The sequence below is a fragment of the Misgurnus anguillicaudatus genome, chromosome 24, assembly GCF_027580225.2.
Source record: "Misgurnus anguillicaudatus chromosome 24, ASM2758022v2, whole genome shotgun sequence".
Classification (NCBI taxonomy): Eukaryota; Metazoa; Chordata; class Actinopteri; order Cypriniformes; family Cobitidae; genus Misgurnus; species Misgurnus anguillicaudatus.
Genome location: NC_073360.2, coordinates 14,564,139 through 14,591,658, shown reverse-complemented (window position 1 = coordinate 14,591,658; position 27,520 = coordinate 14,564,139). Strand labels below are relative to the sequence as shown.

Genomic DNA, 27,520 nt, shown 5'->3' with positions numbered 1-27,520 from the left:
AAAAACAATGGTCGGAATGGTTCCCAGCATGCATTGCGACATGTTCACTTCTTTGGTTAATATTTACTAAAAAAGATTACTGTTTTAATGTTTGCTGTATTTATTTATGTTGTTATGTTGTTAATGTTAGTTATATGTTGTATTTAGAGTAGGGGTGGAACGGTACACAGAAGTCCCGGTTCGGTTCGTACCTCGGTTCAGGCGCCACGGTTCGATTCACTTTCGGTACAATGGAGGGAAAAGCAAAACAAAAATTAAAGATTTTTTTTAGTACTTAAGCTAATCTTAAAAACATAGGTGTCCTTATCAGTGTTATTTTGAGATGTCATGAATATGAACTGAAATGCATTTAACATACTATCTCGTATTTCAAAAATGTATACCACTTTAAGTAATCTTGTACTCATCTTTCATACAAATATGGGTTCAATTGTATTACAAGTGTTACCTAAATACATTTTAAAATTACATTTTGGCCTTATTCCATATTAATGTACTAAAGAACAAAAAAAGGATTAGGATGAATTAATAGGTGTGTACGACTTCACGAGGCGCTGCAAGAAACGACAAGTGGATGACGTCAGAGTAACGCGAGAGCGATTTGAAATCAGCCTCCTCCGCAAGATTTCTCGCGGTACTCTGACGCTGATGGCGCTGCGTAAAGTTGAGCACGCTTAAAAAACTGAAAGCAGCTGAACTCGACAGAACTGCCCTGCGTATGCCTGTTCTATATAGCAGGACATTTTATCTCCTACTTCTCAGCGTGAGAAATACAAAGTGTGGCGTTTGAACTGACTGAAATGCGTGTTTGTCAAGGTGAATGCGTGAGACTTGAGAGCCCTGATTAGATGTATTTCCACTCACATACCTAACAATTGCTGAACAACGCCGATGCAAAGTCCTCGTCTTTTCCACCACTCTCTCGCCTGTACTATTGTAACTGACTGGAAAACTGAAGTTTTGCCAAACTTGCGATGGCTGGCGGAGCGTCTTGTGGAACAACACTTGCCATCCTCGCTATCTCTGCTCACTTACTGACTGGATTGGCGTCGACGTGACAAAAAAATGCAGTGTGCCAGAATGTAGACGGGCTCTGATAGAGCGCATACATAGGCGGAGCTCGGATGCATCGGCGCCAATCAGAGCTTCAGAGCTAAAGCGGGGCAACAGATTAGCTGTCCATAAAGAACCCGCGTATCTAACAGTAGTTCCGCATTACATTAATTATTTTGCACGCAAGTTTTTTTATTTTCATACCGTGTATTCTCCGTTTAAATTCATGCACCGAACCGTGACCCCCGTACCGATTCGGTTCGAAACGAATACATGTATTGTTCCACCCCTAATTTAGAGTAATTTTTTAAGAATTATGTTTGTTCGTTGTTACCATGATTGAGAAGTGTGTGTTCAGTGTAGAGGGCAGCACAATGAGTTAGCGCGCGTCATTGTTGCCTCACAGCAAAACGGTCTCTGGTTTAAGTCAGACAAAGACTTTTTTTATGAGACCTTTCTGTGTACACTCCCACAGTCCAAAACATATATACTAAATTACTCTTTACCCAACTTAGCCACTAGTTGAGTAAACATAGAAATTTGCTTATTACCTAATCAGTTTAAGTTGGTTCAACTTTTTGGTGTAAGTTGACATTACTCAGTAAATTGAGTTAGGTGAACTATATCATCCAAGAGTTGAGTAAACTCAAAAAAGCTGTGCAGCAAGTTGCCTTGAAAATTTAAGTTAAGTCAACTTTTTATTTTTTACAGTGTACATATGTACTTAATTGAAACCGCCTTTCAACTTCATCAGCCATTTCTTATCTCAACATCTGCATTAATAAATGTATTCATCAAATCCCTGACAGCAGTCTTCATAAAAACACTAAAATAACAGTACGCATACTTAGATGAATGACAGTATATCTAGTATTTTAATGCAGGACCACGAAGTGACAAAAAAAAACACATGAATATAGGAATGACAGAGGAACTAGCCGATTAATCTGAAATGGTACACTCTAAAAAACGTTGGGTTGTTTTTTCAACCCAACTGCTGGGTTGAGCCAGTTGGGTTATTTTGTTGGGTTGTTTTATCAGTGTTGGGTAGTTTTTGTGTAACCCAACTTGTTGGGTTATATGTTGGGTAATTTTGAAGCAGAGCCAACTTAATAGATACATATAGCTGTTTCTCAATATTACTTTCTCTAGTCCACAAAATGTATTTTAAACATAAATTCAGGTGAGAATATATATGTATTATGTTCAAATTTGCAGTCGGTTTGTAAAGTGAACGCCAATTTTAAAGTTTAATTTCAAAAATTCGGAATGTTACCGGCCACCGGGTGTCAGTGTTGTTCTTCCCCAGAGAGAACTTCTCCCTTCCCCCACACAAACGCGTCAGACTCCAGTCACAGCTACAAACACGCTACCTGACGCGGGAATTTACCATCACCTCAGGATTCATGAGCGGTTTTTCATCGACTTATCTTTGATTTATTTGAAGGAAAAGGTTTGTATCATTGTTTTTAATCATTTAAACTATTTCTGAATGCAAAAGTATGCAAATTGATGGTTCACAAGACATAACTCTTATTAAAAGTTTTATTAGCTTCCGTTGGCTAGTCTGTAATGCCCAGTAAATCTATATGCTTGCTTTTAAATGATTTAAATATTTCGTTTGATCAAACGTTTTATGAAATATGTCTAAAACATGGCTTTTAATAATTTTAGAAACGTTAGAATGTAAGTTAACGTATTCTAATGGTTTTGAAATTCAGTTTAAAGCAGATAACGTTAATATGAGGACGAAACGTGTATGTTTTAAATAAATAATCGTTTGTTGTAAAAGTTGAAATCAAACTGATGCTTTTAATATCATGTTTAGATCATGAAACTTTAGCCTTGAGTTCACAGACAGGGTCACACATTGTGAACTCTCATTTGGTCTGTGTAAGTTACAGACATTTTGTCTTTTTCAAATGTTTTTGATGATGCCCACTTAAATCACAGTTTGGCTCTTTTCCTCAGACCCTGATGGATAAAAGATGGATATTTTTTTCCTGGAGAAGCTAAAACAATGTCACTTTGAGGTTCTGATACCAGCCTTTACAAAGTTATTTACAGGTAACATGAAAATGCACTTGTTTTTTTTATTATTTAAAGTGATATGTTGATAATACAATGAGGCATATCAAAGCATTTCTTTATTAAGAATCCCTGCTTATTTTGCTGTGAGTATGTCATTTTCAAAAGTGGTATGTAAGGTTGCACGATTAAAGGAATAGTTCACCCAAAAGTTATATTAAACTCATGATTTACTCACCCCCAAGCCATTCGAGATGCATATGTCCATCATTTTTTAGACAAACACATTTTGAGATATTTTAGAAAATGTCTTAGATCTTTCAGTTAATCAAATGTAATGTTACAGGGTCCACTCCTTCACGTCCAAAAAATGTGCATCCATCCTTCACAAAAGAAATCCAAATGGCTCCACGATGATAAACAAAGGTCTTCTGAGGGTAATCTGTGCCGTTTTTTTGTAGAAATTTCTATATTTAAACTTTATAAACAAAAATAACTAGCTTCCAGTAGTACCGCCATCTTGGACTCCTCTGTATTCAGGACTAGGGGTGTGACGGTTATTATATAACCGTGAGACCGACGGTTATAGTTAAACACCGTCATTAGAACTCTATAACCGACAAAACAGTGTTATTAAAATATTAAAAAATATATATCATAAAGAATGTTTAAATACTAATTAAAACAATTGTAAACAGTCTGTGTTACACGCCCCACCATGTTATCACGTCACGCAATGAAAAATACAGAGCGGAGCAGACACTGACAACGCGCTGACATACAGGAGAGACCAGGGGCCCGTTTCAATAAGGAGGTTCAACCAACTCTGAGTTTAAACTTGAACTCTGAGTTGATTTACTCTGAGATAGTAAACTCTGAGTTTTCAGTTACAGAAAAGCTGATCTGAGTTAGTTCAATCGACTCTGAGTAGGTTGACTCTGAGTTACACAGCCACAATGAAAAGCCATCATCAATGGAGCTCAGATATTACGATTTACCATGGCAACAGCACGTGACAAAGAGGTCTTAATCATTTTTACTACTAAAACTGAAAGTGTTACTGCAAGTGTACAGCAACTACGAGCATATATTTTAAAGAAAGGAGTTGTTGTTGTAAATTGCTACTCTAGTACATGCGTACATTTAATTTTTCATCACAGTTAAAATATCAGAAGTAAATAAACTGAGGACTGTACATTATTATATTCATTTACATGCACATGCAATCCCATGGACAAAAAGATGACAGCAGTTCAGCTAAAATAAAATTAAGCATAATACTTTGTCATATAAGGCTACGAACTTTACAAATGTTTGTCATGAATAAAACAAAAATTCGCCCAGCCGGGATTCGAACTCCGATCGCCGATGGTACGTCTGGCCCAACTATCACACAGCACTATCCACTAGACCAGCGGTAATGATGAGTGGATACGTAAGAAATGTCAAGGCAACTGTATAAATGTAAGAGCACCACAAAGACTGATATTAGTCATATAATGATATTTATATATCTAAAATGACTGCAAAAAATAATAATTGCGCTCACATAAATGTAAGCGGATATGACAAAAAACACTCGGGGTCTCAAAATCATCTCGGGACATAAATTTAACTTTCTACAAATGAATGCAACATCATCATCTACAAGATTCTCTATAAAAGTACATGACATTTTAGTCACTAAGACGAGCTATGCACCTAAGTATATCATATTAGCTTTACAAGTCATTTCAATTTACTGTTTTAATTTTTTTTAGTTGAAAGTTTAGTGTAATATATAAAAATATAAAGTCGTAAGTTAAAATGGTTTGCACTGGCAATTTAATTATAACTTAAAGACAGCTAAAAAATTTTTTACAGTGTAGATGATAAAAATGTGCACAATGAATGAATGTACTAAAGCAACTAACAAGATTAAACACCGCTACTCCTTTAAAAATGGGGAGGAGACCACAAGAAACTCAGAGTTTACAGGATAAAACCTGCTCCCGACCAGGTTAGGTTCAGAGAGTATGTTACTCCGGAAACAGACTCTGAGTATAAGTTACCTCTCCTTCTGAAACAGGCTTGACTTACCCCGCTGTCTCAGGTTTAACCTACCTCCCTTTTTGAAACGGAAAACTCAGAGTTTCCCTTATTTCGGGGTTAACAAACTCAGAGTTTTCACTTAACCACCTTTCTGAAACGGGCCCCTGGGCACTTTTTGGTTACTTTGAGATTAAACATATTAAACAAAGTCTCACCTTTCAAATCATCTCTTCCTTCTATTTAATTTATAGAATCAAATTAACATGAATGACCATAAGATGTTTTAACCGCGGAAAGGCTCCGCCCCGCTTTTCAAGTTCAAATCCTCCCATGTTAATTTACTAACTCTCCTGAAAGCACATTCACTGCTAGTTGTCTTGCTGTTAATTGTAAATAAACGTAGAACAAGTAGCCAGTCAGTGTCTAGCTTATTCAAATGCTGGTTTCACATCGCAAGCATGAGCACTGAGCAGCGCGTATGCGGAGAGCGTTTGCCGCGCGTGGCCATTGTGCTTTTACACCGGCTGCGTTTGCAGCGCATACATTTGACTCACGTCATAACCATCATCACCAATTCTGAAACCGGCACAGCCCTATTCAGGACAGCTCTCATCTTGAATGCGGACGCGATCAAGATGGCGCCATTAGCAGAAGCTAGTTATTTTTGTTATATTTCTACAACAACACTGCACGGATTACCCTCAGAAGGCCTTTGTTTATTATCGTGGAGCCATATGTATTTATTTTGTGAAGGATGGATGCAAACATCCCTGGACCTGAAGGAGTGGACCCCACAACCCCACACCTGATTAACTGAAAGATCCAAAACACCCTCCAAAATAACCGAAAATGTGCCAGTCCGAAAAATGATGGACATATGCATCTTGGATGGCCCGGAGGCGAGCAATCATGGGTTCAATATCATTCTTGTCCCAACTATCTCTTTAATTGTATAAAATTGTCAAGCCCATCTCATCGGTAAAGCCGGTTCTGTGATTAGAAGTAAATTGCCATCATCTGAAAACAGGTAAAGCACCATTTACTACACGCAGCCATCGTTCACTGACAAGCCAGCCCAGCTAGCAGTCAGTATCGCATTAATTGACATTACAGTTTTATTGAAATAGAATCCATGATTTGTCATTTTCAGAGTTCACAAGACTTCTCTGTGTTATTTCCTGACCATGCCGAAAAACTATTTGAAACTTGGGCACTGCATTTTACAGACAGAATCCTGCAACTTCCCAGCCAAGAACCAGGAGCATCAACAAATCACCTCCAGGTATACTTGGGAATAAAATAGTTGTTTGCTGAGTATTATGACAGTAAAGTTACTAATTTAACTAAAACATTTTTCTCTACAGAACCCCATGATGATATTCCAACTCCTGTCTACAAAAGTGGGAAGAAAATCTTAAGTTTATGTAAGTAATGGAAGTATTGCACACTTTGCTGTGCAAGCAACCTAAAACATTCAATATATTGTTTGTGAACTAGCAAGAATACATGTTTACAAGTAGGAATAGAGTTAAAACTCGGACAAGAAAAATTGTCTTTTACTCGCAACTCTAAAACATTAACTTTAGGGACAAACGTTAAAGGAATAGTCTACTCATTTTCAATATTAAACTATGTTATTACCTTAACTAAGAATTTTTGATACATCCCTCTATCATATGTGTGCATGCACGTAAGCGCTGGAGCGCGCTGCGACACTTAGATAGCATTTAGCTTAGCCCCATTCATTCAATGGTACCAATCAGAGACAAAGCCAGAAGTGACCAAACACATCAACGCCTGAAAAGTCCGCTCCCCTTCTCCCTCTCATAATGGGAGAGGGTGGGTGTTACTGCGCCGAGTCGAAGTACTCCCAAAAGTGCTATTACGCCATAAAATATAGTTCCTCTTTTAAATCCGCTTAGAAAAGCGCTACATTTTATTTTGTACCACCAAACTTGCTTGTATAAACGTTGATGTGTTTGATCACTTCTAACTTTATCTCTGATTGGTACCATACGGACTACCGGCACATCCGGGAACTTGACTGTAAATTTCGTCACCGCCCCTTTTCAGGGGATAAAAAAGCAGCGCTTCCATTCAAAATAGCGGAACAAAGCAACGTTTTTACACAGCCGGCAGGTGTAAATAACTTATGAAATCACTCAGATTAAACATGTCGAGCATTTATCCGTCCATCCTGCCCGAGCACGAAAGATACATCAACACATTCAATTTGGTCAATACAAAAACATGTCCCTTTCATTCTCACAGCGTCAAATTTTGTGTAACAACGCCATCCAGTAATTGCTGGAAATATCGCTAAGCCAGTTAGTTGTATGGCTGAACGGAAAAGTGCACTCATTACTCCTAATATAAAGACATAATAAATAAATACGAAGTAACTTTCAAATACGAAGTAAAATCATTCACTTGCTTCCCTGTTGACTCGATGAGGTACGAGTAAATGTCCGGGTAAGACACCTCTGGCCAATAGGGAGCGTTGTTACACAAATTTGACGCTGGGAGAATGAAAGAGACATGCTTTCACATTGACCAAACCAAATATGCCAATTCATCCCCCGCGCTCTATGGCAGGCAGGGTGGACAGATAATTACTCAACATGTTTAATCTGAGTGATTTCATAAGTTATTTAAGCCTGCCGGCTGTGTACGAAGGTTGCTTTGTTCCGCTATTTTGAATGGAAGCCAATGGAACGTCTAGTGTGATTTCCCCCAAAAGTGGGCGTGAACCTGTTCAGAGGCATTCTATGACGTTGCGCCGGTTGTGCGTTTTGAATGAATAGGGCTAAGCTAAATGCTATCGAAGTGTCGCAGCGCGCTCCAGCGCCCACGTGCACGCACCAAGACGACAGAGGGATGTATCAACTCTTCTTAGTTAAGGTAATAACATAGTTTAATATTGAAAATGAGTAGACTATTCCTTTAACGTTTGTCCCTAAAGTTAATGTTTTAGAGTTGCGAGTAAAAGACAATTTTTCTTGTCTGAGTTTTAACTCTATTCCTACTTGTAAACATGTATTCTTGCTAGTTCACAAACAAAATATTAAATGTTTTAAATGAGTAGACTATTCCTTTAATGTCCAGCCCTGTATTCATTACATAATATATGCTAATAAAGTGTTGGCTATATTAAGTAATAAGGGCAAGTATGCAGGTTGTTGCAAAATCGAAAAAATCGGGCTTACTGCCAGGTAAAGTGACGTGGCAGAATCTGAAATTACTGTGAATCTGAGTTATTGGCATGAACAAAGAGTAAGGTTATTGAAATAAAACAGAAATTTATACATTTCATTACAATTAAACTACATACTACATTTGTGTGTATGAAATATGAATTGTTTGGTTTTGTATAATAATGCTGCATCATGCATTAGAGTCTTTGCCTGCATTTTAACAAGTGTTTTGTCTGTTTTCAACAGGTTGGGACCAACATGGTTGCATTCTTCTGAGAGGCTGAGGTGACAAAACCATTCCCATTTGTCCTTGGATTGGAAGATGGCGATCTCTGCCATCAAACCTTTGTTGTTTTTGACAGACAGTCACTCCAGCAATACACCCTCCTTGGTGATGTTGACATGTTTTAAACTTTTTTTATGTTTTGGACATTCATTTTACTAAGCAGTGCACATCAGTGTGGGTGTTTTTTGAAGACTGTTGTTTACAAACTTCCAAGAACAGAATCCCTTTCTATAAGAAGTCTGTGTAGTTATTTGTCATGCTAAGGTAATAACTCATGTTGATCATATATTGACTGTAACTTTGTGTTGATCTTATGTGTTACATTAACCATTTCTTATTACACGGTTCTCTAAAATGCTAGTTTCTAATTGGCCAGTCGTGACATTCTACTACTGCTCAAAACTAAAAACTCCAATGATGCAAATCATTTTGACAGGTACAGTTTTATATTACACAAAAATTAAATATCAATATCTATTAATTACATATCCGACATTAAATTTACAAATGACTAAACCAATGTGTTCGTGACATTTGTCCTGAAGAAACTGTTGGGGCTTTTTTCTGTGATGACATGCTGCCAATACATTATCCCTTGTAAAACTTTTTACTTGATCTAATTGTAATGTTAACTGTGTATCTGTCATTTTAGATTGTGAGATATAATACTAATATATATTTTTTTATTAGAAAGTTGATTGTTTGTGTAGGGCTTTGTACTCTTATTGTTCATGTGCAATAAATATGCTTTTTCAATTAAATCTATGCTTTGTTATTTATAGACACCACAATGAAAGGTATGAAAGCAATTTAAACCACAAAATTTCAGCTTTAAACACATTAACCAAACGTTGGGTTGTTTTAACCCAACAAAAAGTTATTTCTACCCAACAGATGGGTTAAAAAATCAACCCAACTGTTGGGTTAATTTTAACCCAACGTTTTTAGAGTGTATAGTCTGCTATACCATGCTGTGGATGTTTTATGAGTCTGTAGTGTTTAGCATCATTTTTTATGCTGTTGTCTGTTGGTGAATTAGTATGAAGGTGGCGGACAGAAATAAACTGGACAAATTAATTAGAAGGGCTGGCTCTGTACTTGGTATGGAGCTGAACTCTGTTCATGTTGTGGCTCAGAGAAGAATACTGTCAAAACTAAATTCAATTCTGGACAATCCCGTAGGCCAAAAGGTCCAGAATTTAAGTTGTTTTTCGCGTGATTATTGTCATCATTGTTTTAATCAATGCTTGCGACAAATATTCTGGGTTCCTGATACATTATTGAAGCTGGACGCATGACCGTACTCACCATTGAGGTCCACGAGGTCCAGATTTCGGTCATTTTCTGAAGCTCGTTTTATTTGACTCAATGCTCAGTGCTCGTTTGACTTCTGGCTGCACTGCGCAGACCGATCGGCATGTGACGTCTTAGCACCGCGAGACCGATTCAATAGTAAATGACTCAGTATGCTTTTAAATAGATCTCGCGGTAGTGTGATGTCACATTCCAACAGGTCTGAGCTGCACCCCATTAAGTAAGATAAAGTAAAAATTATTCCGAGATGACCAATCAAATCAAACCAAACCAGGCAGACAAAGGTGCAACACAGGGATCAGATGCGCCTTTAGTGGATGTGCAAGAAAGATGTAAGTAATCAAACGCTGACTATTATACAGCCGTTTAATGACCAGAAATATGAAACGCAGTGTCCACAATGTCCAAATTTAATGCGCTGCTTTAACTCCCTCCAGTAATTTACTTCCCGTTATTCAGCGTGTTTATTAACAAAATTCAATGCCACTCTTTAATTCTTTAAGATATCTTTTTTACTGTATGATTAGATTCACTGTTGAACTTGAAAACGGAAAACGCGACGCATCACGTGCGCCGCGCGGCACAACGCTTTATCCACCGGTAATGCGCGTGCACAGAGTTTAAATATTTTATTGCATTCGGTCTTAAAGCCCAATAAATAACTTACTTGTAACTTATTCCTGTAGTGTTGAGCCGTTGAGCTCTGCTATTAAAAGTAAGTTTAAGGTTTATCATGGAATTTAAATTTTCTGAACAACTTTTACTAAAGTTACTGCAGTTAACAAGAAGCCTTTTGCTTAATTAACAGACAGAAAATCAGATGTGAGAAGTTTAAAATTAAGGCTTGCAATATGTTTACATCTTACACAGTTAGTAAAATGCATGCAGGGCAAGAAGAATATTTATCTAATGTGGGGTAATGTGAAGTAATCGTAGATTCATTTATGCTTTTTTAATAATTACAGTTTTCTTTCATGGAATATGGACTCCCTAAAGTAGCCTCGGCCAACCCATTTATAAAATTCAAGTTCCCTGCATTACTGATGTTGTATTTAAGCATATTAAGTGTATAATAGGCTGTGCATATTTTAAATTAATTTAATAAACTAATTATTGATAGCCTTTAGTTAATTCACTAAAATGATCCTATATTCAGTAAGCCTATGTTTACTTTACTGACATAACCCAGTGTGCCCGGGATGGTAAAATAATTATTACAATGCATTCCTAATGACCAAAACAAATCTTCTGCATACTGACATGGTTTGAAATCTATAGTTATTTGATTCTTTGGTTTTCTGATTTTTTTTTTTAAATTCATATATGTAGAGCAGAGAAATAAGATTTTTTCCTGTGGTGCATGACCTAGAAAAATACATATATGGACCTCGGTATTTATAAAATTCTGCGTACGGCCCTGCTCATAATTAAATACAAATGGAGGAGGAAAAACTGCAAAAAAGGTCCACTTTTGGAAAAAAAGAACCCCCCCTTTCAATAGGCTGGCTACGGACTTGAGGGTGCTGAACAACCAGAGAAGTATTTTTAAGCAGAGACTGATCACTGCTTAGTGTTTTACTGAGCGTTTTACAAAATCCTTTATACCTGTGGCCATTAGGCTGTATAACTCATCTTTGTAAATGCTGGGACAATTCACTATTGAAGTAAATTACTCTTTTTTTATATGGGTATAGTTTATTTTTATTTTATTTTTTTAAACCACTGATGGACATATAATTATTTTTCTATTTCTTTTTTCTTTTCTTTTTTTCTTTTCTATAATTGTAACATTAAAGCAATTTCCCCTGGGATTAATAAAGTTATTTGAATTGAATTAATCACTAGGATTAATCTTAGCCTGGTTGTTAGCCTGTTCTGGAGCAGGCTAGATGCAAAGAGTAAATCTCCATAGTAACTTCATCTAGATCAATTTAGCCTCCCTTCATGCAACCGAGTCAGGGCTAAAATCGGCCAGGATAACTGGAAAATCCCAGCTTAATCCCTTATCTTGCTTTTGTGCTATACCCCTCAGTTGTATGATTGCAGTACCATTTTTAGCCACTAGTTTTGTTATTGCAATACCAGTTTTGGCCACAATCCTACATACTGTTCCTTTAAATTAAATCCTTTCATCTTTAAAGCTCACGTAACACACACCGTTTCTGCATTTCTGATGTTAATCTGGAGTACCTAAAGAGTAGTATGACATCCTTTATATCTCCGAAGAGTCTTCAGTTTAATCAGATTTATAAAAGAAAGATTAGCTTTACCGATTCTTTCCGATAGCGTACGAAAAAATGAAGAAGGAGGAGTTATACAGCGGGAGGAGCGAGTACGAGTCATGCAACACTATACAACACTGTTTTAACTGATTCACTACATGTTCGTGTCATTTATATAATATGCACGCGACTATTTCCAACATAAGACAGAAGTCTTACTTACCACGTGCAACTCGCCATGACCTGGTTGGGAAAATCCACCGCATCAAACACACACGCAAAACTCCGCTGCTACCCCGGATAATAAACTATATCCATTGTTTCCATAAGGCTGGCTTTCTTCCTTACATCCAAAAACACACTTCTTCTTTCGTGCCATTGTTGACTTTTGAAATTAAACAAAGCTGAGTGGCGTGATAAGCTGTTAGCAGCTCTAGCGTCTCCCGCTGATTGACGGGTGGGCGGGGTTTTCCGGGGGAAGCCCATATAAAGAAGTGATACGTATCGAAAACCCCTGAAACGCAGTTAGAACCATAATCGAAAAAAATTAGCCGAAACTTGTACGAACCCTGGCGAAGTGCATTCGGCACAGAAATACTCTGTAACACGTCCAACTGCTGTTTTTACACTTTGCCTGCGTTTAGCATGAGGAAACAACTCTATAACTGTGTTAATAAGTCAGAATGCTTGAAATACCATTAAACCCCCCCCCCTTTAACCCACAGAAAAAAATAAACTTGCTGAAACAGTTTAAAAGTACCCTAAATCTGAAGTCTGCAAAAAGGCAGAGGACTTGGCAATGCAGCGCAGAGCATCTCTCGCTGAGTTCACGCTTTATCTCCTGATAAATGTACAAAGTCAAATGGTGTGTCTCAATCAGCTCCCTTGTTCAGTAGTCAGGGCACTCATCAGGGAGTCGGTAATTTTAAGGGCTGTCTCAATCGCAAAATCCGTCCAGTGCACTGGAACGTTCGTTCCCTAAAAATTCCCACAATGCAACGCAAAAACCAGTGAACATCGATGGTCCCTATGTTCCCTTACCGGAAATCACGTGATCTTACTTAATACACTTTATAAAATGTGACAGAACTTTTATAAAGACAAACGTTTGTTTTAATTTTAAATATAATCACACATCGCTACACAGTAAGAGACCACAATTTACTCAATATTTAAAATAATTATGTGTTTATCTAAATTGTAAAAAAATATATAAATATATTTAAAATGTAATTATATTCCTCAATTTTATGCACGGATATGTAAGAGAATAATGACAGCGTTTTTCACAATGTATTGTTTAAAATTAAGCCAGAGAGATGTTGGTTTTGCCGCTTGTTGATGAGTAACAGCTGTGAGTGATCACAACGCTTAGACACGTGACAGAAATAAGTGAACATTGTCCCAATGTCAAGTGAGCTAGGGTCCTTACCAGTGCCCGAACCTGTGTACACGATATACCGATTCACGACCTCGGGAGCTAGGGAACGAATTGAGACACAGGGAGAGTTGAGTTGGTGAAAGTTGTTCTTACAAAGTTTTCATATAAAGGCAATGAAAACACACTTATTTAAAAGGCAAAAATTTTAAACTTTATGTAATCTTATGTAAGACAGGAACCCTGCAGAATGTACAGCACATGACTCCATGACCTTAATAATGTGTTGTCATTTTGTCTTTGCTCCGCTAGTTATCCGATAATCTATGGTGTCTGAGCTCTCATACACATGAATGTGTTTGTGCTGTATGTAATAAGCCGTTTATTGGGCGCTACAAATGTCTATCAAATAAATCTGTACGTAGCTCAAAGCCAATCCTTTCAATTATACCAGATGACGCATGCAGTGCGACATAAATTCAAGAGTCAAAAACTTTTATTGGGTACGTGTGCACACAGCTGAAAGCTTTGCAACTAAACGAGTAGCTGTATATTGATATTGAAAAGCAACACAACTTAGTGGCACTGTGACAACCACAGTAGGTAGACTACAGGCATAATGAAAATATGATATTAATAAATAACACTTACCATTTATAAGTTAAATGGACTTCGTCGATGACATGCCTACACTGTAAACCCGAATAAGTTATTGAGTTTCTGGTTCTCATTTATGTTAATTGGACCTAACTGAAAGTACTAAGTAAGTTAACACAAACATTTTAATTACTACACAGTTATATTTTGAGTTCTTGCATATCAAACATTTTAATTACTACACAGTTATATTTTGAGTTTTTGCATATCAAACATTTTAATTACTACACAATTATATTTTGAGTTCTTGCAAATCAGACATTTGATGTGAAGCATAACTTGTACTACCTCAGCACACACAAAAGACAAAAAGAGTTACTTAAATGTTATCTAACTGATGTTACTTTGATTTTTTTTACTTGTCAATAAGAACTAAGTAGATACAAGTTATTGTATTAACAAACCGGTTCAGTTTAAGAAATTGTCATGTTTAATGCAACTGTGTGGTGTTAATATATCAAGTTGGCTGTTAAGCATTCCTTGCTCATTTCTCATTATAAATGCTGTTAAACAGTTTGAGCCTGTTAAAAGGTATGTTGTGTTGCTAAGAGAATTACATTTTTGACTGAAAAATATGAAATGCTGTTAAACAGTTATGTTACCTTGAACCCATTAAAAGGGTAACTTTACTTATGTGGGTTTCTAAACAGACTTTTAATTTTTGACTGCAGATTGTATCACATTTTGTAAATTTAAGAGAGATGTTTAATGCAACTGTCTCATGCTAGTTTAAATGTATGAAATTTGCTGTGGAGCAATCCTTTTGTGAAATAAATTGCCAAAATTTTATTACACATGTCATGTGTTTCTGTGAAATTGCTTAAGCATTTTGATAAAGATTTTAGAAGTTGATTTAACTTGATATAGAAAATAAATAATTTGCTTAGCAAGAACTCAAATTGAAAAGTATAGTCAATGACACATTTGATTTGCAAGCACTCAAAATACACAAGTTTAGATAATGAAATATTTGAGGTGCAAGAACTCAAAATACACAAGTTTAGTAAATTAAGGTTTGCAGGCTAGGAGACAGTTTCCCATCTTCCATGCCAAACAAAAGTTTTTTGCACAAATACAAATGTTTTTGCAAGTCCTTTAGGAATATGTATGTGAAAAGCATACAGGAATTCAAACAGGACAAGAAAGGCCTCTGGAAGTTGGTTGTGGGTGGTGACCAATTCGTCCTCAAGAACAACAGAGACATTCACTGGGTCACTATGCTTTAGGTTCACATTAGATCTGTAACGCACCACCGTAAATAGAGCCACTGGAGCATTCTCAATGTGCACTTCAGAATCTTCAAGCTAAAAAATCAGGAACAAAAAAAGATTACGAACATGAAAATGATGCTGCCAGAATTTAGTACATCACTTATTAGGAATTATCCATTACATGTGTGGCCGTGTAAACCTTCACACTATGACAAAGACTCCAGCACAGCCATACATCTAACAGGGGTTCTTTATTTCCGACTGAGTTAAGAGAAAACACAGCATTAAATGACTGTGAAATTTCCCCCTGTGTAGTATATTATAATAAACCAAGTTTACAAGAAATATAAAAAGAGATCAAATTAACACAAGCTTCAAATACACTGTAAATATTTGGTTACAATGGCCTATTCAGTTTAAAGAAAAATAAATAAAACAAATAAAACAGTAGCCCAACTATTGAACACTCCCTTTGGGTGAAATTCGGCTGATTAGAAAGGGTTAATTCACATTTCTCCTTAAATCACATTCCTTCTCAAGATTATAAAGATCCCAAATCAACAGAGAAAATAAATCAAAACAAACAAAAATAGCCCTGTATGAAATGTACACCTACAAAACAACGGTAGTGGCTTTTGGATGCTATTCTGTAATATAGACAAAACACAGAAACATTCATAGTACATAAACATTAGCCACTTAACTCAATAAATCTGAACTGAATCCAGTTTACACCTCATTAATAATTTATACAATGTCAATCATGGTATCAAAGTGTTCATATTTAGCCTATTAACACATTATATTTATTGCTGACATAATATAAACATTACAAAATGTTTCTTTCTCTTCTTCAAATGCACAATAACATTTATAATATGAAACAAAATAAATGAACTCACTCTGTGACACGCTGTAACATGAAACGAGGCGCTGACACACGTGTATCTGTTCTCCCCTCTAATATAATTCAGTCAAAGAGAAAGTGGATTGTTATTTTCCACAAATTTCCAATTATTATAACAGAACATGCAACTTAAATTAAACTCTTTAAATAAACACTCACGCTCAATACATTAGATATGTGTATATCCACGTGGAAATATCTTGCAGACAGACAGCAAATACGTGATGCACAAGATGGTAAGCAAAACACAAGCAGGACTTTCCTCCTTTCCTTAAAGGGATAGTTCGGCCAAAAACGATATTAAACCCATGATTTACTCACCCCCAAGCTGTCCGAGTTGCATATGTCCATCGTTTTTCAGACAAACACATTTTCGGATATTTTAGAAAATATTTTAGATCTTTCTGTTCATTAAATGTAATGTTACGGGGTCCAGCAATAGTCCACAACCCTCAAGTCCAAAAAAGTGCGTCCATCCTTCACAAATTAAATCCAAACGGCTCCAGGATGATAAACAAAGGTCTTCTGTGGGTAATCCGTGCGGTGTTGTTGTAGAAATATCCATATTTAAAATGTTATTAACGTTATAAACTACCTTCCGGTAGCGCCGCCATTTTGGAGTGATGCGCATTCAGGATGAGAGCTTACGCAACGTACAGAGTTTCTCTGCTGCTGCTCTGTGCCCCCGCCCTCCGAATTTGTCATACGTCACTAAGAAAAGTCCGTACACTACGCTTATACTCTCTCCTGAGTCTAGGATGGCGGCGCTACCGGAAGGTGGTTTATGGCGTTGATGGCGTTTTGAATGTGGATGTTTCTACAGCAGCACCGCGCGGATTGCCCACGGAGGACCTTTGTTTGTCATCCTGGAGCCGTTTGGATTTGGTTTGTGAGGGATGGACGCACTTTTTTGGACTTGAGGGTCGTGGACTATTGCTGGACCCCGTAACATTACATTTAATGAACAGAAAGATCTAAAATATTTTCTAAAATATCCGAAAATGTGTTTGTCTGAAAAACGATGGACATATGCAACTCGGACGGCTTGGGGGTGAGTGGATCATGGGTTTGATGTCGATTTTGGCCGAACTATCCCTTTAAGAAAGGCTGATGTTTGCTTTTAATCTTACACACAACTGCTCATGTGCTCAGCTACAGACAGCTATGAACAAGCACAATACACACATGTAGTACACTCTTCCTCCGTGTGCACTCTACTATGCATCACGTAAACACGAGTGCCCCCTAGTGGCGGGTAGGTATGAATGGAGCATATTATGCCCCGGTTACACATGGCTTCTACACAGGTGACTTTTGAATTTACCGAATGTGTGAAACATGCAGGGGCAATCATGATACATACATGGAAGTGTACTTATTTTTGAGCAGTGTCTATGTTGTAGTTTGTGGTGTCTGAGGAGGTGGAGTCTTGAACGATTAATCTTTTTACACCTTGCACTCCCAGTCTATCATCTTATTTGAAATCTGAAAAGCAAACATTTACACAGTTAAACATTATAATTCAAACAGTATTAGCAAATTAGATGCAAGAACAAAGTTAAAAGTATGAACTGATTCACACACGTCATTCAAAAGTATGCTTAAATTAAACAATATCAAACACAAACAGGGCATTGAAATTGTTAATTCATTATTAAATATGATAAATGTAATTTTGTCCGTCACAGGAATAACATTCATAAAACATAATTACTGTTGGTCATAATGTAGTGATATGAAAAATCACAAAAACACGTACCACATAAAAAATAAAGTTCTATATCCATGTTTAGTGAATGTACGGACCATGTGCTTTTATGTAGCACTACGGGCACCGAAATAAAAGCTTATTTTATTGGCCTACAAGTACTGATCAATACATATAAACATTGCATTGCCATAACCTTAATATACACATCATTAGAAATAATCATTTTTAGACCACAACCATTACGCTCAAGTTATCGTCACATGGGGGGATTCACATGCGCCATGCGTGACCTACTTTTCATTAAACACAGTTTAACATTACTTTTTAACTAATAAAGTGCATAAAACAAACTCATAATAATTCCCACAACAGTCACTGAAGCATTAAAGCAATAAATAATAGGTTTTGGGTTTTACCTGCAATAAGGGAACAGGTATTAGAGACAAAGAAACAGCTGAGTTTCCCTCGATCAGTGTATTGTTCTATGATACTAAGGAACGCGTGCTTGACCCTACACTGCAAAAAATTACTTTCTCACTTAGTATTTTTGTCTTGTTTTCAGTAGAAATATCTAAAAATTATTAAATAATATGCTTTTTCTTGATGAGCAAAATAAGTCTAGTTTTAAGACAAATAATATACAATTTAAGTGAAATTGTCCTTAAAACAAGCAGAATTATCTGCCAATGGGGTGAGAAAAAAATTGTGAAATAATATTTCTTTTTTCTTAAACACTTAATTCAAGTAAAATTTTCTCACCCAATTGGCAGTTATTTTTGCTTGTTTTAAGCACAAATTCACTTAAATTGTATATTTTTTGTCTAAAAACTAGTATTATTTTCTTAGGTCATTTTGCTCATCATGTTTTATGTTCTGTATTATAATCGTGGCTTTAAAATATTATGAGGAATCATTTAACGAAATATGTCTAGCCTATATGCCTTTCATTTTAACTTAAAAAGGATACAAATGCATCGTCAGTTTTGTCATCGTTCATCACTTCAAAGACAGTTTTGATCACTTTATCAGACATTTATTTCTGTGTGCTGCTTGTTAAAGAAAATAAAAGTTAACCATTTGTTGACTACCCGGTGCCCCTCCCACCCATGCGCACAAACATAGATGATTCGACTATCGGACGACTATAAAAAGATTAGAAAATTCTGATTCGAATATGTAAATCCTTAGTCGAGGACACCCCTACTAAATACAATTAATTACTTTGAGCATTCGGGTTTACAGTGAAGCAGGTTGGTCCTATAAAACTCTGTGACTATCATGTCTTGCCATATCCAAACATCCTTCTTGGATATGAAATTGTTAAAAAGTTGCTCTTTTTTAAATAAACTTGCGTTCAAAACTACTTAGAACACTATCTAAGCCTGCATTGAAAAGTAACTTCGCGTCTGCTGCCATGTTGGATAAACAAAACTGCTTTGGTGTCATCATTGTCTTGTTGCCCCCTCCAAGTTCTCTGATTGGTTCCCTATTTCAGGGGAAAAATTGGTCTATGGTTTCCATGCTAGACTTGCAGCATGAATAAATTTGCACGCAAGGCAGCATGGGGAAACCCAGGCTACAGCACTACATAAAAAAACACTTTCCAAAATTGTTAAAAAATGATGAAAAACACACCAGAAAGATGCACATGCAGAGGAATGTGACAACAAGCTAAAAAACGTACAGTCTGTCACTACTGAGATCCAAGAAAAGTAAGAGTGGTCTGAAGTGCTCAAGATAAGAGGCAAATAAGTGAAATTCAATTTGGACACTGGTGCAGAATGTAACGTTCTCTCATTAAAGACTTTCAACTCGCTGAACATAATGGACAAGCTACTAAAATACACCTGCAAGTTAATTACATACTTTGGACACCAGATGTCGCCATTGGAAAAGGAAACAGCCAGCCTGTGAGTACATAGGTCAAAATCACAAGATTCAGTTCCAGATTGTGGAAAAAGATGCTCCTGCAATATTAGGAAGAGCCACATGTCAGACAGTAGACATGATAAAAAGGATACATGATGTGTCTGCTAATTATGATGACATTCTGAAAGAGTTTGAAGATATCCTCAGTGGCCTAGGATGCATGCCAGAATATCTTTATATTAGTGCTGGGCAAAGATTAATCGCGATTAATCGCATACAAAATAAAAGTGATTTTTTGCATAATATATGTGCGTGTACTGTGTCTAATAATTGTGTATATTTAACCACAAACACATTCATATATTCATTTCAGAATTGTTTTACTTATATATAATTGCTTTCAATTTATTTTTAATATAGAATATATAAAAATATAAATAATATATATAAACATGTAAATGTTTCTTAAATACATACATGAATGTGTGTGTATTTATTTATACATAATAATTACACACAGCACATACTCATATATTATGCCAAAAATCACTTTTATTTTGTATGCGATTAATCGCGATTAATCTTTGCCCAGCACTACTTTATATTCAACTTGATCCATCAGTAAAGCCTGTTGTACATGCTCCAAGAAAAGTTCCAGTTGCACTAAAAGAAAGAAAAATAAAAAAATTGCACCAGATGAAAGATATGACAGTAATAGAAAGACAAACTGTAGCCAACTGATTGGGTAGCAGCATGGTAACGATTGTCAAGCCAGGCAAAATTCGCATGGCTGGACCTACAAGATTTAAATAAGGTACACTCTAAAAAATATTTAACTCAGGGTTGGGTAACTATAGGACAGAACACATTTCTGTGTTAAAATGACCCAAATAATGGGTTGTTTTAACCCAACTGCTGGGTTATTGTTAATCAACCATGTTGACACAACCCAACAGTTGGGTTAAAACAACCCATTATTTGGGTCATTTCAACCCAGAAATGTGTTCTGTCCTATAGTTACCCAACCCTGGGTTAAAAACAACCCAGTATTTTTTAGAATGTAATCAAACGTGAACAATATCCTCTACTTACAGTAGAAGAAGTTCAAATATGCCAATGGACAATGAAAGCTTCAAGTTGTGTACATTTAACATGCCTATAGAAAGATATAGATTTCTGCATTTACCTTTTAGAATATGGTCAGCATAAATGATTGAGGATGGGATGATAAACATAAGGGATAATTACTCGTTTGGGGTGAAACAGTACAAGAGCATGATGCCAGACTGAGAAAATTGCTCCAAAGGGCAAGAGAATACAACCTCAAGCTAAACAAAAAGAAATGTCAAATTAGAACATCACAATTCAAGTATATCGGTCATGTACTTACAGCAGAAGGACTGAAACCAGATGAAGAGAAGACAAGCAAGCGCTCCAAAGATTTCTGGGTATGGTGCAGTGCAGTATTTAGCCAAGTTCATTCCCAACTTTTCAGATGTAAGTGCTCCACTCAGACAGCTGCTAGAAAATGATGTAGACTGGTCCTGGGGAAGTGAACAAGAGAAACGTTTTCACGTTGTATCACAATGTTCTATTATGCAACACTCATCTAAATAGTCACACAAATGAACCACTTCATTTCATCACAATGGATTTTTTTTTATTTTTTATTTGCTATGTGTAGATACTCCAAGTTTCCAGAGATTGCAAAGCTGAATGACACTACGAGCAGAAGCATAATCATTGCATTGAAATCACTGTTTGCAAGACACGGCATACCTGATGTGGTAATATCAAATAATGGTCCACAATATGCAAGTCAGGTTCAGACAATCTACACTTTTACACAATAAAACCACGGTTAATTTTGTGCAACAAAATTCCAGCAACGTTGGTACACAAAAGCGCATTTTAGAGCAGGTGCGCATTTTTTATTTTAATCGCGCACCTGCACCCCGTCTATATAATTTCTTTGTTAATTTTACATGAATTCTATGATTTTACACTTGATTAACCATTAAAAAAGATAAACCAATCTGATTCTAATTATTACTAATACGAGCAACTTTTTATGATTTTCTTTGCATATGCTTGTCTTTCACAGATAACTCACCCTGTATTTATAAGATTGACTGAAGCTGATTTAAATAACCAAATTATGAACGATGACCCATCCGGAGGCTGTATGAGTGTACCTGACAAGAGATAATATACTCAAGACCAACCAATCCTTATGGGACTACACACAAAGCAATGTACTCCAGACTGCACAGCTGGACATACAGGTGCTTTTTTAATAGTGTATTATTTTTCTTAACTTATAAATGCATGCTTAATTTAGGAAGAGTTTTCACTTGTTAACCTAACCTTTACTTGTAAACCTGTTTCTGTCTTATGAAACAATAAACAATTTAGGCAACCAAAGGCCAGTATCTGATCTAATAGTATAGCTAAAAGTGTGTCACAGCATCTGCCCTGTTCTCCAAGCCTCATCTTCCCTCTCTATGCCTAACTTTACATCGGTTGGCTCTTCTGTGGCTCTCTTCATCCCATCTGCCTGCCTCACTGCTCTTTCTGATAACATTTCCTGCCTGATGCCTTGCCCTCTGACTCTTTCTACCAGGTGCCATCCCCAGCATTGGCTTACTTTAGTGCCACCCTGCTGCTTGGTCAGTCGGTTGTCTCGCTAACAATTGTAAAACAATTATATGCCTTTGTTGCCAATATTTGTAATTTTGGGGTTTTATTAATAATCAAATATTAAATAAGATTAATTTATAGCTGAGCAAGCACATCTGTCACAGGTCGGAGCGGACCACAGGTGTCGTGAGTCTCGCCCCTCCCTAGTTTCCACCTCGAGGAGGTCCCAAGAACACCCCAATGACCAGACACACAAGGAGCATAAGTAAAATGTTAAAAAACGTTATTTAAGTTAATTAAAAGGGAAGTGGGAAGGGGGAAAGGAAAAAACTAAAATCAAACTCTCTGGGCCAGAGAGTGTGAATCCAGAGTCGCTCGGACGCCGTCGCGGGGACTCTCAGGTAGGTCTTCCAGCTCTTCCTATTTTCCTTCCACATGACGTCAACCAGATTATTCACAGCGTTGCCTTTGTTCTGTTCTGCAGGAGGACTGCCAGTGGAGCCTTTTCCTTTCCTGGACGTGAAGGATGAAGATGGTAAGTAACACTGAAGAATGTACGAGGCAAGTACCTGATGCTGTTTGCGGCGAGTTCCTGGGCTCGACACTGGAACCCCTAGAAGGTTTACGGGTAGGTAGTTGGACAGCGTCTGGGCCTAAGATGATGGACCAGCCTGTAAGTAGGTGGACAAGCGTGTTGGATTCCTGGCCTTCAGGATACAGGTGAGGGTGCAAAATGGCTGCACGGAATCTGGACTTGGATCGTTCAGATGAGTATACAGGACGACACTCTGCTCCTCTACTTTGGACACTCTGGTGAGTATACAGAGATCAAACACTGGCTCTTAGTTCTTAGCAAACAGGTGAAAATACAGGCGGACACACTGGGTCTTCAAGGGTGCTACGCTGACTCCTGACTTTGGACGTTCAGGTAAGTATTCAGAAGGGTACACTGGGTCATTACTTGGGCATACAGGTAAGTATACAGGAGTAATACACTGGCTTTTTAGCTTTGGGCGTACGGTGAGTATACAGAAGGGCAACTGGGTCTTTGCTTGGGCATACAGGTGAGTATACAAGAGTAATACGCTGGCTTTTAGCTTTGGGCGTACGGTGAGTATACAGAGTAATACACTGGCTTTTAGCTTTGGGCGTACGGTGAGTATACAGAAGGGCAACTGGGTCTTTACTTGGCCATACAGGTGAGTATACAAGAGTAATACACTGGCTTTTAGCTTTGGGCGTACAGTGAGTATACAGAAGGGCAACTGGGTCTTTACTTGGGCATACAGGTGAGTATACAAGAGTAATACGCTGGCTTTTAGCTTTGGGCGTACGGTAAGTATACAGAGTAATACGCTGGCTTTTAGCTTTGGGCGTACGGTGACTATACAGAAGGGCAACTGGGTCTTTACTTGGGCATACAGGTGAGTATACAAGAGTAATACGCTGGCTTTTAGCTTTGGGCGTACGGTGAGTATACAGAGTAATACGCTGGCTTTTAGCTTTGGGCGTACAGTGAGTATACAGAAGGGCAACTGGGTCTTTACTTGGGCATACAGGTGAGTATACAAGAGTAAAATGCTGGATTTTATCTTTGGGCATACAGTGAGTATACAGAAGGGCAACTGAGTCTTTACTTGGCCATACAGGTGAGTATACAGGAGTAATACACTGGTTGTTAGCTGTAGGCGTACAGTGAGGATACAGAATGGCAGTAAATGGTTACAACTCACAGACCCTCAGAGAGGTAGACGACAGGCTTTAGCCCTTTTGAAGCTTGTGAGACTAGAGAGGATGTCTTTGCCACGACACTTGTAGCCTTCTTCACCGGAACAGTCTTCCCAGACAACACTCCACACGGTCACTTTCAACCGTAGAAAACACTTCCACGACGACACAGAGCCGTAGGCTCAGACCTGTAGGGCGAATAGCAAACAGACACACAGACTCCTTCTCGAATTTACTTGGCTCCAGTGAATATGTGGGGGAAGAATATACCACCTCTTGGCTTCGAACAAGGGCGGATAGATGTGCGGGTCAAAGCTGCTGCTCGTTGGGCCCGACGCGGCCTCGGCTGGTGTCACCACACGGGTAAGTTCAGGTAGGTCGTTGCACCCAAGGTGTACCACAAGAGTGAATCGAACGCTTCCCTCTCCTCTCTTCCAACCAACAGGACAAGAGATCTAGACACTCCACAGACAGGTAATCATACACACACAGCTGGTTTTCCATGCAGCAGCCAATACTTCCCACCGTTGACGTTTCCCACAATATTCACACTGTTTCTTACTTGATATCATTGCCTCGCCACCACCAGGTGGGGAAAAAGGAATCAGGATGTCACAAGCAGCGTATATAAGAAAATGGTCGTCCACCAGCACCAGTACTCGTCCTCTCCGCCAGGATCTCTTTCTGGCCTAAGAGGTGATTGCTGACAACATGGACACAGCACGACACTGCAATTTCCAAGTGTACACACACATCAATGGAAAAGACTCACCCACTGCACTCCACACACTCACAGTCAAATAAGGTCAGAACCACATCTGACCGGGGACTTGTCCTGGAAAATTTAGGGCACCGATGCAGCGGATGGCCAGATGAAAGCGTCACCGCCACGACAATATAACGTCCTCCTTCTTTAGCTGGTTCCGGCTCACCCACCAGTCCTTTCCACGGTGGGGCCGCTTACACACTGGTCACAACTCACAAGAGGCTCACTGATATTTCACACTTGCAAGGTAACACTGACACGATGGCAATTTGGTGTACTCACAATTTCGTTGACATGAGATCTTTTCATCTTCCTTCCAGATATCCGATGTAAACACGGCCCACCGTACAATATTCCTCGAGTCGGCCTCCTTCACTGTACTTCCGGTAGGTCTTCACTGCTTACGATTTCTTCCAAGTAAGTTACACATTTCCACATGACACTTCAATAAAGATATTATGTTATACTCAGCCCAGTATCTGTTCCTCGGTTCCTCTTCGCCCAGTCTACAACATCCACAGCACATCCGTTTCTCCACTCACCCTAACGCTCCGTCTCACCCCGCCGTATTGGCTGGAATAAAAACACTTCCCCTTCCTGTGTTTTCGATGCTCCCTTTATACACCTCCTCTTCATCAAATCCCCCAATCCACAATCGCTACACTCATCTGCACACCTGCTGTCAATAAAGCCCAGATTTCCGCCCTTCAAAAGTCACTCCATGACACATCTATATCATTTGCCTAATTCTTACAGGACATTTAATATAGTTTCCTTTGTCATTTCACTACAGTACATTCTGGTTGTACAAAGTTTAAAGACTTAACAGTTTACAGGCTGTAATGTGTAGCAATCATTCCTAGGTCACCCATTTTCCAGGTCAACACAATGGACTTTACCATTTCTGTGCTGCAGGCGTTGCACTTTCGAGGTCATCACCATCTTTCTTTAGCCAACCAAAACCATTCTTGCCATCCACCCCTGCTCTGCTAAGCTTGATGTTGGGGGTCTGCTGTTTTTGAAGCGGAGGGCTGCTGTCCATTAAAGGCTTGATTGACCATTTAACAAAATCACATAAGATAGGGTAGTTCATATTCCATGCAATGTGCCATACAATGCAAGGGCCACATTCCTTATTACATCTGGATACTGCAAAGCTCCTGACTCCTCAACAATTCATCCAACTCATCAACTATAAAATGAAGATATGCAATGGAAAAGCCAAGATATTTCTTTCCCTGGAGAATTTGAGTCGTGCGTTTAGTGCTGACTTATGGCATAAATAAAAGTTAAATATTAAGTTATTTTAAAACAATTGCATCAAGTATCTTTTTTATTCCTAATGTATTCTACACAGTAGGCTGTCAGTCACTTCAACCCCTATGTGAAAGGCCAAGGGAAAATACAGAGCATCATAGCAACATAAAGGGACACTGCTCGCTCTATCAAGCCCGTCTCCCCTGGAGTTCTAGTGGAGCATGCCACTTATCAGCCAATCAAAAAAAAAAGAAAGAGGCTACACAATAGCCAATCAGAAAATAGCACTGTTATATCTGGGTGAGATTTAACAATCAATAAAAAAGCATATCCTGGTTCACCCACAGAGAAATGGGATAGGGGAATGGAGCTCCGAGCATCACTTTGAGCACAGAGTAAGTCTGATCACCCGTTTTAATGTTACAACAAATGCAAAACTTGTTTGACACAAACAATGACAACTTGACTGTTGTTAGAGAATGTTTCCCAGATAATCAGCATCAGTTTTTCATGAGTGTATGTAACTTCTGTAAGTTTTACAGCCTGTTCACTGACAACACCTGCTCAGAACATTTTGTCACATTAAACATCTATCTCCAAATAGGCTTAGTAATTTTATAAGCAACTACTTTGCAACCAAATTAAGCTTAGCTTACCTGAAACTAGAGAACTGTTGTTGACTTTAAGGGGCTCTATCTTACACCCGGTGCAATGCAGCGCAATGCGCAACGCAAGTTTCATTTGCCAGTTTCCACCCTGCGCAATTATAATTTTCATTTTTAGCGCCCCGTTGTTTAAATAACAAATGCATTTGTGCCCCCTTTTGAAACGAGGTGTGTTCAGGCGCATTGTTGGCGTGTTGCTATTTTGAGGCAACTAAAAACCTGGTCTAAACTCTAAAGTCAATGGCTCAATGTGTTTTTTTGTTATTTAAAGAGCACATTAGTAATATGCGCGAGCAGCACAAAAACGCTTTTAAATATGAAAGATTAAAGGATTGAATGCAAAAGATTATTATTGAGTCTCTTGGACATAAATGAGGACTAATTATGAGACGTTAGAAGGCACAAAGAGCTGCTTCACCTGCAGCCTGGTAAGTAAATAAATGCTTTGCTTTAAACAAATGCATCTGTTTTTAAATGTTTTTTTAAAACGCTACCTCACGGATTTATGTATGACTCTGTACCTGTGGATATGGTGGGATGAGAAACATTTTTAAGTAATGCTTAAAAAACTGACGCTGTCCAAGTGCTGAACCTTGTGGAGGG

At 37.9% G+C, this 27,520-nt stretch overlaps 1 protein-coding gene and 1 long non-coding RNA gene across 3 annotated transcripts in view; one reads left to right on the top strand and one right to left on the bottom strand.

Moving 5' to 3' along the window:
* Positions 1-21,376, bottom strand: part of LOC129437764 (TRPM8 channel-associated factor homolog) — a 64,744-nt gene extending 43,368 nt beyond the window's left edge. The window contains exons 1-3 of one of the 2 annotated variants that reach the window (XM_055196058.2): positions 21,252-21,376; positions 19,859-19,959; positions 17,645-17,766 (exon numbers count right to left, since the gene is read on the bottom strand). The gene's annotated coding sequence lies outside the window, so the exon portion shown is untranslated. Of the gene's footprint in view, positions 1-17,644; positions 17,767-19,858; positions 20,085-21,251 lie in introns of those variants that run through there. The other variant, XM_055196056.2, reaches the window with a different exon arrangement.
* On the top strand, positions 2,011-9,219 carry LOC129440188 (uncharacterized). Its single transcript, XR_012367751.1, has 5 exons — positions 2,011-2,506; positions 3,025-3,120; positions 6,263-6,394; positions 6,477-6,536; positions 8,553-9,219. It is a non-coding gene; the product is annotated as an uncharacterized lncRNA (long non-coding RNA).
* Positions 21,377-27,520: the final 6,144 nt, after the last annotated feature.